This window comes from Pongo abelii, chromosome 22 (assembly GCF_028885655.2).
Source record: "Pongo abelii isolate AG06213 chromosome 22, NHGRI_mPonAbe1-v2.0_pri, whole genome shotgun sequence".
NCBI lineage: Eukaryota > Metazoa > Chordata > Mammalia > Primates > Hominidae > Pongo > Pongo abelii.
Genome location: NC_072007.2, coordinates 55,306,658 through 55,321,871, shown reverse-complemented (window position 1 = coordinate 55,321,871; position 15,214 = coordinate 55,306,658). Strand labels below are relative to the sequence as shown.

At 52.0% G+C, this 15,214-nt stretch overlaps 1 protein-coding gene across 3 annotated transcripts in view; it reads left to right on the top strand.

Moving 5' to 3' along the window:
* ITGB2 (integrin subunit beta 2) overlaps nt 1-15,214 on the top strand; it is a 47,061-nt gene that overhangs the window by 2,599 nt on the left and 29,248 nt on the right. Inside the window, exon 1 of one of the 3 annotated variants that reach the window (XM_024239277.3) lies at nt 8,476-8,618. The exons of the other annotated variants lie outside the window; for them this stretch is intronic. The gene's annotated coding sequence lies outside the window, so the exon portion shown is untranslated. Of the gene's footprint in view, nt 1-8,475; nt 8,619-15,214 lie in introns of those variants that run through there. 3 annotated transcript variants of the gene reach the window in all.

The window sequence follows — 15,214 nt, the reverse complement described above, 5'->3', positions numbered from 1 at the left end:
GGTCAGATCCCTCTAGGTTGAGAGCTCTTCCCCCTCCAGGGAAGAGCTTGCCCACCTCCACCCTAGCGGAGGCATCGCAGCTCACTTTTACGGAGCACTTTCTCTCTGTTCTGTGCCACCCAGGCCCATACCCAGGCCCAGTGAGCTCTGCACATTGGTCATCCCCTCACTGCAGGGGGAGGCCCCAGATACCACCCACAGGACACATTCGTGTGTGAAGTGCCACACTAGGGCCAAGAAGGGACAGCTCCCCACCAGGTAGGGACAAAGTAGGGGTAAAGGGAACGCATGGGCCGGCCTTTGAGCCGGACCCTTCAGGATGGGAAATGTGTGGGCGGGGTTGCGGAGGGGGTTGGTGAGGGGCTCAGGGACAACACAGATGTGTTTAGAGACAGGGCGGGTCATTAGATTTGATGGAGGCTTGGGGTCCCTGAGCTTAGAAAGCCCCCATGGAAACCAAGTCACAGGAATCCAGGGTGATGAAGGCTGCCCAGAATTTTCTCGGAGACACATCCCCAAAGACATCCTCGCGTGGCTCTGTTTGGGCAGAAACCATGAATTGAACAGTAAAGGAAATATGTCAAGTATCAGAAAGAAGAGTGGCATGCTTTGAGGGCAAGTGGACCCCGAGTCCAGGGCAGAGCCTCGGTTAGGGTAAGGGGCACCCACCCGACCCAACCCGACCCGACCTGACCCGACCCTCGGGAGCCCTGCTCTCTGGTCAGCTGGACTTCGTGGGGTGGGGAGGTGGGTGGAGGAATGAGGTTTAGTAGTCTGTGAAGGTGGCAGACCTTGTTTTGGTAGATAAGGGCATTATCTCCCACTGCCCCACCGCATTCGAGCTGCTTTCAGTGGGCTTGGTGCTTTTGCTCTCTCTGACCATGCAATTGTCGTTCACTGCTGGGCCACGTGGACGGACTGGAATTACAGTTTCTTCTCCTCCGGTTTTCCCCCTGGAGTCCATCATTGCTTAACTGTTTTCCTTGTTCCATCTCCTTTGAACATTGAGCATCTTCCCAGCCCCAGGGGGCCTGGAAGACTTCCCAGCATAACTCCCCACCCAGCCAAGGCTACCGGTCAGTCTGTCCCTGGACAGGGGGTGACAGGTGAGCCTGTTGGGCAGACCTTGCCAGGGGCTGTGAAATCTTCCTCTGGGTGAGTCAGTGAAGCAAGAATGCCGCCTCCTCAGCTCTGTCCCTCAAGGAGGAGCCACACCACGCAGAGGAAGGCAGAGGAGGGAGGAACTGTGCTCCGAACGTGGGAAGCTGCGTCAGGGGTTGGGGCGGGGCACAGGCCCGCGCAGGCCACAGGGGGATGGCGGCTGCCCCCAGCTTCTTGCAGCCCTCCCTCCTTCCTACACTCATCTGGCTGCCCCGGGGCAGATCTCCATTTCTGCATTGCACCCGGCCGAGTGGCCTGGGACCAGCCCTGATTGATGTTCGGCCTGTTTGTATGGATCTGTGGGGGATCCCATGAGAAAGAGCTCGTTGGAGCACCCCACCTGGGGCACCCAACTCCATTTCCTGCCCCGTGCCCTCCCCACTCGCCTCCAGGGAGTATGTGTCACCTTCTCCCCTCCACCAGCCCTGCCTGCAGCCCTCTTCTCCGCTCCCGCCCCCGCCCCCAGCCTGCAAAAGGCCTCACCCGCCTGCAAAGGGAGCTGAATCAACACTAAAGAAGGAAGTCACTGGGGGGAAGAAGTGAAAAAGAAAAAAAAGGCCTACGTGGGGGCAGGGTTGGGAGGAGAGCAGAGTTGGGTTGCAGGGGAATTTGCAGGCAGGTTGCAGGGTGGGCGGGAGAGAGAAGTGTGGTGAGTGACTGGGAGGGAGCAGCGGTTCCCGGGTGGTCCCCAGGGTCCTCGCGGGGGTGCTCTCCAGGCAGGAAGGGGCTTTCTGCCATTTGGACATCTCCCCCTGGCGCCAGACCCCAGGGGTCTCCAGGGCTGGTTAGACCCCGTTCTTATCCCTTATGAACCTCACTGACCTGACTCTTCCCTTGGTGCTGCCAAAATATTGCAGCTCCCCAAGCACCTCTGTGAAGTGAGCCTGGAAGCAACCCCTCCCCACTGGCCTTCTCCATCCTTAGCATCTTTCTCAACCTTCAAACCCTGCTCCTATGGGGTCTCCTCCGTGGAAACTTCCAGAATCCCACCTGTCACAGAGAGACCTCCTTCCCAAGCTCTGGGGTTGTGTGTTATGGGGATGCAAGCTGGGCGAAGGGAAGCTGGGGGGCCCAGACCAGCGTCCAGGATGGGAGGGCAGGAGAGCAGCCCTCAGGCTCTGAATCTCCTTCCCCATCTATGCTCACCGGCTGCCCCCGCTGCCTCCACATGTGGACGCTGGGGATCCCTCTCATCTGCCTTGTGTCATGGCTGACATGCTTGTCTCCTGAACACTTGTCTCCTGTTCTGGAGCGCAGGGTCGGGCAGCCTCAGAGCACGCAGCTCTGCCAGGCAAGCACAGGGAAAGGCTCAACCAACCAACCCCTGATGACAGCAGGTAGTCTTCTGGAAGACATAAGTGAAAGTGACTGCAAATGGAATTTCTGGGCTGACTCGAGGGAAAAGATTGTTCCAGAATCCTGCTCCAGTCCTGCTCACTCACGCCTGGCTTCAGAACCTAGCTTGGTGATTCAGCAGATGAGAAACCCTGAGCAGTTGTACCCAGACATGCGGCCAGTTTTGCCCGCCTGTCTCCCTCAGCTCTTAGGGACGGACTCCTCAGTCCTAGCTTGGGATCAACATCCACCCTTTCCTGCGGCTGCTTGGCCGGAGGGCCCTGGGAAGCAGCCCGGCGTGGCCCCACGGATGCCCATTGCCGGTGCTGCTACACTCCCTTCTGCAGTGGCCATTTCCTCATCAAAGCAAGAGGGCAGGGCAGGCCTCCCGGCTCCGTGGAGCCTGTGATTTTCACTCCGTGCAGCCACACCTGATATTTTTACACTAAACGCACCAATTACTCACTGTCTCCACAAAGAAAAACGTGCACAGCCTCTGACTTCCAGCCTTGTGCAATAGGCACATCAGATGGGGGATAGTAAGATGAGTGCTGAGTGAGTCCCCGGAATGGAGGTCTGGGTCCCCCAACAGCAAGATCACAACTCTGGGAAGCCCTGGGGTCCCTAGCCCCTCCCGTCCACTCCCTCTACCAGCCTCTTTTCATTTTATTTATTTACTTATTTATTTATTTATTTTATTTATTTATTTATTTATTGTATATATATTTTTTGAGACGGAGTCTCGCTCTGTTGTCCCAGGGCTGGAGTGCAGTGGCATGATCTTGGCTCACTGCAAGCTCCGCCTCCCGGGTTCACACCATTCTCCTGCCTCAGCCTCCCGAGTAGCTGGGTCCACAGGCACCCGCCACCATGCCTGGCTAATTTTATTTTTATTTATTTATTTTTGTTGTTGTATTTTTAGTAGAGACGGGGCTTCACCGTGTTAGCCAGGATGGTCTCAAACTCCTGACCTCGTGATCCGCCAGCCTCGGCCTCCCAAAGTGCTGGGATTACAGGCGTGAGCCACCACGCCTGGCCTCTAATAGCTGTTTTAATGCTCTGTGTGATCATTTCAGCATTGGGATTATCTCAGAGTTGGCATCTGTTAGCTATCTTTTCTCTTGCAAGTTCTCAAGGTTTTCTTTGTTGCTGTTTGAGTATTTTTGGGTTGTATCATGGACATTTTGAATATTATTTAATAAGACTCTGGATTCTACTAAAATCCTCTGGACAACAATGATCTTTTTGTTTTGCTAGCAGTCAGTCTGGTTAGGGTTAGACCACAAGTCCAGACCTGCCTCTTGTGGGCTGTGGTTCTCATGTGAGTTCAGTTTTTATTTTTTCTTTTCTTTTTCCTTCCTTCCTTCCTTCCTTCCTCCTTCACTCCCTCCCTTCCTCCTTCCTTTCTTTGTTTCTGACAGGATCATACTCTGTCGCCCAGGCTGGAGTGCAGTGGTGTGATCTTGGCTCACCATAGCCTGGGCAACATAGCGAGACCTAGTCTCTATTAAAAAAAGAAAGAAAGAAACAACAACAACAAAAAGAAAATTTACGGAATTGTGCAATCATCACCACAATCTAATTTCAGAGCATTTCCACCCCCTAAAAGATCCTTCTGCTTATTTTGCAGTCACTTCCTCCTAGCTCCTTTAAAAAAAAAAAAAAGATATAAACTATTTTAAGAATACAGAACAGCGTGGAGAGCACTAGTACCAATCCCCAAACGGCTACCTCTCATCTTACCAAATCTTAACATGTTGCCTGACTTTGCCCAGAACTTTTTCTTCCTTTTTAGTAAAGAAAACTCTACAATAAAACTTTGAAGCCCTCTGCTTCCATCTCCCAGGCCCGTAGCCTTCTCTGTCTTCAGAGGTAACCACTGTCCTGCTGTAGGGGTGCGTGGGTCTGCAGGGACGAGGTGCGTATTATTCTGCAATGCCTCCTTCTACATTTTGCTTTTCAGAAGAATCTCAGTGTTACAGATCTGTGGGTCACGAGGCTACAGACCAGCACTTCAAGGGCTCTTATTCATTACCCCGTAGCGTGAGTGTGGCACCATGGACGTATGCAATCTAGGCTATATTTGGGTCCACTTTTCAGAAGAATCTCAGTGTTACGTATCTGTGGGTCACGAGGCTTCAGACCAGCACTTCAAGGGCTCCTATTCATTACCCCGTGGCATGAGTGTGGCACCATGGATGTATGCGATCTAGGCTATATTTGGATCCACTTTTCAGGAGTGCTGTTTTTTTTCTTTCATGCCATCCTTTGGCCAGCATCTAATTTCATTCAATTGTGTCCATGAATTTGGCCTCCTTATGATCTTTGTGCTTTAGAATGTGTGGTTATTTCCCTTGTGGTCTAGTAATTATATGTTTATCATTGTCCCACGTTGTAACATAATTGTGTTTAAGTTGGAGATAAAGGGTTACATTCCTCGAATTCTCTACCTGACAAATTTGCATTTCTATTTGATTTTTTCTTGTTTGTTTGTTTGTTGTTGTTTTTGTTTTTGAGATGGAGTTTCATTCTCATCACCCAGGCTGGAATGCAGTGGCACAATCTCAGCTCACTGCAACCTCCGCCTCCCAGGTTCGAGTGATTCTCCTGCCTCAGCCTCCCAAGTAGCTGGGATTACAGGCACTCGCCACCATGCCCAGCTAATTTTTGTATTTTTAGTAGAGACAGGTTTTCGCCATGTTGGCCAGGCTGGTCTCGAACTCCTGACCTCAGGTGATCCACCCACATCAGCCTCCCAAAATGCTAGGATTGCAGGTGTGAGCCACCGCGACTGGCCTGATGTTGTTTGTTTCTGAGAGAGATCTGTTAAAGATATTTGCTGTTTGGGGCTGTGTCAGTTTGCTTATATATTTGTCAGTCTTTGTTTTATATATTTTGAAGTTCGGCACATAAAGGATTATGGCTGCTGAACTGTCTGTGGATTCTAACTCTCATTAGCTACATCTTCCTTTGTTCATTTGATGCATTTTGCTTTGATTTCTATCTTTTTGGTGTTACGCGACATTTTCGTTAGTATTTTCTAGCACATATGTGTATTTTCCGTTTCTTTATTTTCAGCCTTCAGTGTTCTCTTTTAACAGTTTATCTGATAGAGAGCCTTTTTTACACTTTTTACTTTTTAATTGTGATAAAATATACACAACATAAATTCACCATTTTAACCATTTGAAGTTATGCATTTCTGTGGCATTAAGGACACTTATTACTGTGCAATCATCACCAGCAACTTCTCCAAAACCATTTCATCTTGCAAAACGGAAACTTTATACCTGTGAAATAATAACTTTACACTTCCTTGAAATGTTTTTTTAATCTTACTACAAAAAAGTTCACACATCTACAAAAGTAGAGAGAATAGTTTAGTGAAGCCCCATGTCCCCAACAGTGGCTTCAAAAATAATCAACTCACAGGTGATCTTGTTGTATCAACACCTCTGCCGACCCTCCCCCGACCCAACCCACCCCTCTTTATTGGGAAATAAATCTGAAACATCATACTGCACCATCTGCAAATATTTCAACATGTAACTCTAAAAGATGGGGACTTTTTAACATAACCACAAACCATTGTCACACCTAAAACAACTAACAATGATTTTAAAATATGGTCCATGCATTGCAATTGGTTCTATTAAGAGATTAAATCTCTTAATCTAAAGGGTCTCTCTCCCTTCCTGTCTCCTCCTGTACTTTGCTGTTTGCCTTGTGAGGGTTTCTTCAGCCTGGATTTTGCTAATTGCATCCCTACGATGTCATCTAACACACCCTCCTGACGTTTCTTTGTAGATCTAAAAGGTTCGACCTGATTCAGGCTCAATAGTAACATTTGTTCTTTCTATTTTTCTTGATTTCTATTGTTATTTCATCAAGACTAATTCATTAAAGGTGTGTGCATAACGTCTGGTGCATCTGTGATGTTCGCAGCAATGGTCATTGCTTACTTTAAGTCATCAGCGGATGCAGTAGAATGATATTCTCTTTCTGTCCTTCCTCATTATTTTCTAGGCTAAGTCTGTAATGGGAAGATACCCTTGACAGAGAACATTTAATTGGAACTTGTTTTGTCTCTTTATTTCTAAAACCCAGTGCAAGACCTTTGTTGATTTAAAATGAGAAAATGTAACCCATTCACAGGTGCTGTGATTCCTGATGGGTTTGAAATTATTCCCAATGTTTTATTATTTGGTTTTTATTTACCGTTCTTGTTTGTTCTATTTTCCCTTACTTTTTTCTTTTAAAGGATTTGCCAGTTTTTTTTTTTTGCTCAGTTGCCCAGGCTGGAGTGCAGTGGTGCAAGCCTGGTTCACCATAGCCTCAACCTCTTGGGCTCAAGCAATTCTCCCACCTCAGCCTCCCAAGTAGCCAGGACCATATCACGTGCTGCCATGCCTGGCGAATTTTTAGAAATTTTTTTGTAGAGATGAGGGTCTGGGTCTCCAAATGTTGCCTAGGCTGGTCTCGAACTCCTGGGCTCAAGTGAGCCTCCCACCTCGGCCTCCCAAAGTGCTGGGATTACAGGTGTGAGCCACCGCACCCAAAATAAAGATTTGTCATTTTTTTTTCAGGTATATACATTCTGTTTTTATTCCTAAGGAGACTCTTGAATTGTTATCATATATACTTAGATATTTTCTATCAAAATGCCCACTGACAAGCATCTATATTCCTCCCCAGATAGGATGGAATGGCAGTGTGCTCCCTGGCCCCTCCCAACCCAGTCCTCTAGGCGTTTTGTTTCACAGTGTTAATATTTTTACCACTATTTTTTAAATCAACAGGTTATGACATCATAATTTTTACTTACTTCTTTGCCCAACTTTGTATCATCTGCTCTTGTATTTCTCGTGGACTTCTTCATGTCTATTTCTGCAAGACATCTTTAAAACAGAGTTTAGGGGCTGGGAGCCGTGGCTCACGCCAGTAATCCCAGCACCTTGGAAGGCAGAGGTGGATGGATCACTTGAAGCCAGGAGTTCAAGACCAGCCTGGCCAACATGGAGAAACCCTGTCTCTAGTAAGAATACAAAAATTACCCAGGCGTGGTGGTACATGTGCCTGTAGTCCTAGCTACTTGGGAGGCTGAGGCAGGAGAATTGCTTGAACCCGGGAGGCAGAGGTTGCAGTGAGCCGAGATCACGCCACTGCACTCCAGCCTGGGTGACAAGAGCAAAACTCTGTCTCAAAAAAAAAGTGAAAACATAAAAATAAATAAATAAATAAAACAGAGTTTAGGGTAGTAATGTGTCTGAGTCCTTGCTCTGAAGATGTCTGATTTGGCTTTTTTTTCTAGGCATAATCTCTTTCCCTCCTCTTCCTCTTCCTCCTCCTCTCCCTTCTCTCTCTCTCTGAGCCTGTAGTATTTTCCCTTTCGTGTTCTGTGGTATCCCCTAATGTCCCTAGTTACAGGACCTCATCCATCCATCCCCAGGGTGTTCAGTGGCCTCACAATCCGCATCCCCGCCGAGATCTGCAGCCTTCCTCCTGTGACCTGAGTGTCTCCTCCTCGCTGTCCCTGTTCTGTCCCCTCCTGCCCCCACATGCAGGTGGATATGGATGCGTGCACGCACCCAGGTTTTCTTGCCTGTTCCCATCTCTTTATCCTCCTTGGCTGGTTCCTCCGCTCCATTCTCTGGCTCAGGAATTTGCTCTCCAGGGTTTTTCATTCCGCTCTGTAGCAGAATGTGTTACTGTTGCTTTCCAGCATCAAACTTTTCACTCCCATGGGCTCTGTGTTCTTCTTCCTAATGGGTGCCCTCTCCTCTGCCTGGCGCTCCTGGAGGCCGGGCTCCTCTCCCGAGTGTGAATCTGATGGAGGCAGATCCTTCTCGCCGGGACCTCATGTGAGAAATGACATGTCCCACTTATCTCCAGGGGTTGCTCTCTGACATCAGAGCAGCTGTAGAGCGGAGAGGGGCAGGGGTGAAGGGCCACGGTGGTGCAACCCACCACTTCCTCCAAGGAGGAGCTGAGAGGAACAGGAAGTGTCGGGACTTTAGGACCCGCGCCTCCAGCTGAGGTTTCTAGACGTGACCCAGGGCAGACTGGTAGCAAAGCCCCCACGCACAGCCAGGAGCACCGCCGAGGCCTCCAGCGCACTGAGGGTGAGTGTGCAGAGGCCCTGCCATGTCCACAGTGGTTTTTGGAGGGAAGCACTCTCCTGCCCCAGCCTGGAGTGACCCTGGTGGCCCTGCTCATGGCCCCGGCCCAGGCGTGTCTGGCAGGAAGGGGTCTCCAGACCGTCTGCTCCAGGGTCCCCTTTGAGACCCAGCAAGGGGACGTGCCTGCCACCACGAGCAGAGCCACATGGCGTGCTGGGAGCGCTTGCGGCTGAGGATGGGGCCAGCATGGGAGGACAAGGGACTGTGAGGCCGGCAGGGCCAGGAGGAGGCTGGGCCACAAGCCCCTAGGGGGACGGCTGGGAGGTCCTGGTGCTCCGGGCTGGGCAGGAGGCGGGTTCCTGGGGCCTTCTCTGTGAACCTGCTGCGCCTGCCTGTGTTAGGCCCTCCTGTCTGCATGCCGCCCCGCCTGGCTACAGTGATTCCATCTCCAGATCGACTCGAAGTGTGTGGTGTGTGATATGGTGTGGTGTGGTTTCTGGTGTGCAGTGTGGTGTGTGTAGTGTGGCATGGTGTGCATGTATGTGTGTGCATGTATGGTGCACGGGTATAGCATAGTGTAGTGTGGTGTGTGTGTGTGCATGTATGGTGTGCGAGTGTGCGTGTGTGATGTGGCGTGGAGTCTGTTGTATGTACATGTATAGTGCACATGTGTAGTGTAGCGTGGTGTGGTGTGGCACAGGCCCCACGCTCCTCTGGGACCCTCGAGCTTCCCTGCCTCCTCCGTGGGGACCCCTGGTGACATCTTGCTGTAGAGGAGAGGGCACTGCTGTGCGATTCTGGTCCAGATGGTTCAGCTGGTGACCCTGGCCTCCCCACGATAGGCTCCTGGAGGCCATTCCCAAGGTCCTAGTGGGAAGGGGATTGAAGCCACGCCCCTGGGTCCCAGGCCCACATGGCCCCCTTCCCCCAACACTGCACTCTTGGGGCCAGCCCTCCCCACGCATCCTCCACCCCGGCACCACCCCTTGCACCACCGTCCCCACGCCCAATACCCCCTCCCCTGGATCTGGGAGCTGGGATTCTGCCCTGCTGCCCCCATCCGTCCGGGGCCCCTCTCCTCTGTCAGTTCCTGGGTGGGGAGAAGGAGGGGTGGCACAGCTGCAATGGGGAAGGGAGGGGATGGCCAGAGAGCACAGCCTGGGAGCAAGCTGTGAGGACATAGGGGACACTCGCTGTCACTCACCTTCCCCGTGATGGTGACGCGATGCCTGCGGGTTTGGGGGCTGAGGCCGGATTCTGGAGGCTTCACAGAAATGAGCTGCTAGAAGCTCTGGGCTGTCCACCGTCACCTCAGCGCTTCATCATGAGTGGCTTCGCGACTCCATGCCCAGCTCACTGCAGAATCCCGGGGGGCCAGCACTTTACCAAGAGTGGCCTCCAGACTCCACATTTTAGGAAGGAACTCCCGCCCCATCCAGCTCACTGCAGAATCCCCAGGGTCCCTGCCAGCCTGGCACCCAGCGTGCCCCTCGGTATTCAGGGATGAGTGGGGGAGTCCCTTTGCTGGGAAGAGGTCCCTGGCTGCGTCCCTGCAGGGCGGTGGCTGAGCCCATGCCTTGGCCCCAGGGCCAGTCCCCGCCGGGTGTCCCATCCTGAGCAGGGCCACAGGACAGATTCCCCAAATGGCCAGGACCCCTGTGGCCACCTGACCCCGGGGGAGGTTGTAGCCCTTGGTGAAGCAGGTGACCAGGTGGGCTGTGGGGTTTGGTGTCAGCTCCCCAGCGTCACTGCCGCTCAGCATATGAGTTTCCACTCCCAGCACTAAATGAACAGATGAGCAACCGAAGGCGCCTCTGAGTGCTGAGAGAGGGGAACGCTCAGCTCTGAGTGCTGGGAGAGGGGATGCTCAGCTCCGAGTGCTGGGAGAGGGAACGCTCAGCCACCCAAGGGCCTTTACCCCAGGGGAGTAAATCAGGGCATTTCCTGGTGGACGTGGACTGGGCTGGAGAAGCTGTGCCTCCTGGCAGGGGCTGGCATGAGATCCAAACACTGCACGGACAGCTGGACACTCCTGAGCCTCGAGCTTCTCACCTGAACCACAGGGTAGTAACCCGTGCTCCTCAGGTGGCATCAACGTGACCTGCCTAGTGCACAGCGAGCCTGAGGCAACACGGCCACCACCAGGAGACTCCCTGGGGAAGAGGCCCCCCAGACAGCGAGGTGCCCGTGAAGGAAGTTCTGCACAGGGGCCGTGGCCGTCCAGGAGATGGGAGGGGCCTTGTCTGCACCCTGTCTGGAAGGGGCATGGGGTGAGCAGGCTATTTGGTCCCCTGCGACTCAGTTTCCCCATCTGTGAAACAGGAGGGGTGGTCTGGCCAATTGTGCTCATTCCAGCTGTCTCTATAGTCAACCGTGTAACTTGAACTCACTTCCCCAGGGCTCCTGCCAGGCCCAGCTCTGTCCACTCTGGCCCAGGCCGGGCCCCACCAGGTACCAGGGCTGTGGGGCATTTGCCTCTGTGGATGGGGCAGCGTGACGCCTGTGGCAGTTCCATGGAACAGGTCCTGTGTGGGCCCCCCTTGCTGCACTCGTGTCCCGTGTCAGAGAACCATGGTCCCGCCTGAGGCCATGTCACCGGAGGCTGGCTCCTGTTCCCGGAGGAGATTGCCAGCTGCTACAGGGGTCAGTAACACAGGCATTTGCCCAGCAAGTACAGGCCAGGTCGCTGGGAAGCCCCAACTCAAGGGGCTCTGCAGTGGGCGCCTAGCAATTATGGTGATGTGGGTGATACTCACCCCAAGTCGGACCTGGTGCCAGCAATGATCCCTCCCATTCTGCTTGGCACAAACTGGCACTAACATGAGGCATTGATTAGGTGGTTGCATTTGTTGATTCTGAGCCCATGTGTGTGGAGCCCAGGCCCTGAGCGAGCACAGAGGGCCCTGGTGCTGTCCTGAGCAGAGGCCCCTGCCCACCAGGGGCTGTGCGTTCTCTCCGGCCATTCAGGGTCCGAGAGTGCAGAAGAGTTAGCCCCAGGGGAACAGCTTCCTGCCCAGCTGATTTGTAAACAGCCTCGCTGGGGACACATGTTGGTGTTGGGAGTGGTGGAGGTTTCTGTGTGTGATGGAAACTTGGGGTAGGTGTTGGGGAAAAGAGGTGCTGAGAGTCTCAGCAGAGGGCAGAGTACAGGAGTCCAGGAGTCCTGGAGCACAGCTCGCAGCCCCTGTGCCATGCCCAGAGGAGAGGCTGGCAAGCCCCTGTCCCATGGATGGGTGAATGGGTGAGTGACAGTGGCAACGAGCCCATGCCAGCAGGGAGGTCCCACCGCCATGAAGCAGTGTCCTCATCAACGTCACAGTGGGGACAAGAAAGCCGGTGGCTTTGGAATCTGGAGGAGCAATTTCAGCATAATTCGTTGGCCACCATGAAATTCCCTTTTTAAAATGTCCTTTATTCATTTATCACAAAAAGGGTGGAAAATACAAACAGGAATAATGAAAATTGAAAATACTCATAGTGCCACCACCCAGAGAAATGCAGAGTATTTTGGAACTGTGTCTCTTCTTTTTTACCATAAATTCACTTTTACCACACAGCCAAGCTGCCCTGAGCAGCTGTTCACATGTTTTTGTTGCTGTGTGGGACTCCGCAGCGCAGGCACCAAAACTGCTAAAGCATCTTACAGGTTGATGGCTACACAGACAATCAAGATATTTTGGCTGAAATCCCTGGTTCTTTCCTGGGGTGACTCATATGTTTCTTAGCCAGTTTTCTTTCTTCTTTTGTGAATTACCTGCTCAGGGTGCAACAGCCTTGAAACATCCTTGAATGGAGTATTTACCTTTTTGTTATTAATTTCTAAGATCTCTTTAGAGATGAAGATTACCATTTACCTTTTGCGCTAGAGAGATAATAGCTATTTCCTCTATGCAATTTGTTATGTACAACAGGTGCCATTTTTAGAGTCTGTCTTCTTCCTATTTTCCCCCTTAGCTTTTTTTTTTTTTTCTTTTGAGACAGTTTCACTCTTGTTGCCCAGGCTGGAGCGCAGAGGTGAGATCTCGGCTCACTGCATCCTCTGCCTCCCGGGCTCCAGTGATTCTCCTGCCTCAGCCTCCTGAGTAGCTGGGATTACAGGTACCCACGACCACGCCCAGCTAATTTTTGTATTTTTAGTAGAGATGGGGTTTCACTATGTTGCTCAGGCTGGTCTCAAACTCCTGACCTCAGGTGATCCGCCTGCCTCAGCCTCCCAAAGTGCTGGGATTACAGGCATGAGCCCGGCCTCCCCTTAGCTTTTATGCTGAGGTTTCCTTACTCTTAGATACCTATTCTTCTATTTCCTTTATTGTTTTATTCCCTAAAACTGAAGTCCTACACATTTGTGGCCATTCTTTTATGTCTACGACAAGAGCGTCCGGGGCCTTGGCCTCATGTCGCCACCCGGGAACAGTCTCCTTCGTGTTAGACGGAGGAGTGGTGTCCCCTTGTCTAAAATGCTGTAAATATCATTTGATTTCCCTTTGACTTCAGGTATTTAGCAGAGTACTTTAGCATTCCTTATTACTATGTGTGTGGGGGGGGGCGGGGGGCTGGGGTGTCTCATTTTATTTCATTTGGCCAGAAATTGTGGCCTTTAAAATTTGTGCTATCAGGCCGGGCGCGGTGGCTCATGCCTGTAATCCCAGTACTTTGGGAGGCCGAGGCAGGTGGATCACGAGGTCAGGAGTTCGAGACCAGCCTGGCCAATATGGTGAAACTCCATCTCTACTAAAAATACAAAAATTAGCCGGACCTAGTCGTGCGCACCTACAGTCCCAGCTACTCAGGAAGCTGAGGCAGAAGAATTGCTTGAACATGGGAGGCGGAGGTTGCAGTGAGCCGAGATCTAGCCATTGCACTCCAGCCTGATGACAGAGTGAGACTCCATCTGAAAAAAAAAATTGTGCTATCAAAGTTCACAGATAGTCAAACCAACGGTAGGAACACGTCTCCCTGACCCTTGGGAAAATACACTTTTGCAGGGTCGGAGATTCAGAGGAGACATGGGCTGGGTTTTCCTGCATCCTCTCTGCTCTGACTTGTTCCTATTTGATTTGACCTGTTTTTGTCCCTGGATTTCCTGGAGCCTCTGTGATTTAAGAACAGTGTTCCAGCCCCCACCTGAATGGCCCTTCTCTCCAGTTCTTTATCACGCAGAAATGAGTCCATCTTGATGCTCTGGCTTTTGGCTTAAAAGGTGGATGCCTAGTTTATAATCATCCCTTGAGCCTTCAGTTCCCAGCGCGGGTGTTGGCTCCCACCTCCTCTTCCTTCCAACCTTGTCCCCTGCCGGCATCGTCCATCGCTTCCCATGTACCTCCGAGTCACTTTGATGTGAGCGTGTCTCCTCTAAGACAGCGCAAGGTCGGTTTTATTCCCTGACCCCAGCACAGGCAGGAGGAAGCTCTGATGCAAAGTTCTAATGGCTCTGCGGGGCCTCTGGTTCCTCAAGCAGTCTCGTCTTAGGGTTTTACGGGGTTGCAAAAAGGAAGCCTGAGGCTGGGCGCGGTGGCTCAGGCCTGTAATCCCAGCACTTTGGGAGGCCGAGGTGGGCAGATCACGAGGTCAAGAGATCGAGACCATCCTGACCAACATGATGAAACCCCGTCTCTACTAAAAATACAAAAAAATTAGCGGGGCGTCGTGGGGGGTGCCTGTAGTCCCAGCTACTCAGGAAGCTGAGGCAGGAGAATGGCATGAACCCGGGAGGCGGAGTTTGCAGTGAGCCAAGATCGTGCCACTGTACTCCAGGCCGGGACAGTGAAAGTCCGTCTCAAAAAAAAAAAGGAAGCCTGACCCCGCTCGATTCCTCTCCCAGCATAGGCTCTGCCCTCTCTCTGCCGTCTTGCTTAAAGTTTCCTTTCTTTTTCTTTTTCTTTTTTTTTTTTTTGAGACAGGGTCTGGTTCTGTCACCCAGGCTGGAGTTCAGTAGTGCCATTAGGGTTCACTGCAGCCTCCCCCTCCTGGGCTCGAGAGATCCTCCCGCCTCAGCCTCCTGAGTAACTGGGACTAGAGATGCATGCCACCATGTCTGGCTAATTTATTTTCTATTTTTATTTTTTGTAGAGATGGGTTCTCACTATGTTGCCCAGGCTGCTCTCAAACTCCTGGCCTCAAGTGATTCTCCTGCCTTGGCCTCCCCAAACACTGGGATTGCAGGCATCAGCCACCAGGCCGGCCTCTTCATTTCCCACGTTTGCTCCTGTTCTCCTGTCCCCAACTTCTGTGAAAGGGTGTGTGTGGTTTGGCCTGGATCTGCTGCAGATCTCTTCTGACGCCGCTTTCGTGTCTCAGAGCCTGAATGTTCAGAGCTTTGCTCACCGTGAAGTGGGGTTCTTGTTAGCTGTGTCCATTTGGTGCCCGGGAGGGAAGGGCGCCCGACCCCTGAGGGGTTCTCCGGGGAAGGATGACCTTGTCCCCCTGATCCTGCCCTCTCAGCCCCCCACTTCCCCTGTGCAGGGGACTTGGTGACAGGTACCACTTCCTGCAGCTGGGCTGGTGTTGCACCAGTACTTCCCTCTCCGGCAGGGTTGAGGTCAAGGGCGACTCTGATGCAAGGTTCTGAGAGGCCTGTGGGGCTGTGGATTCCTAAGCAG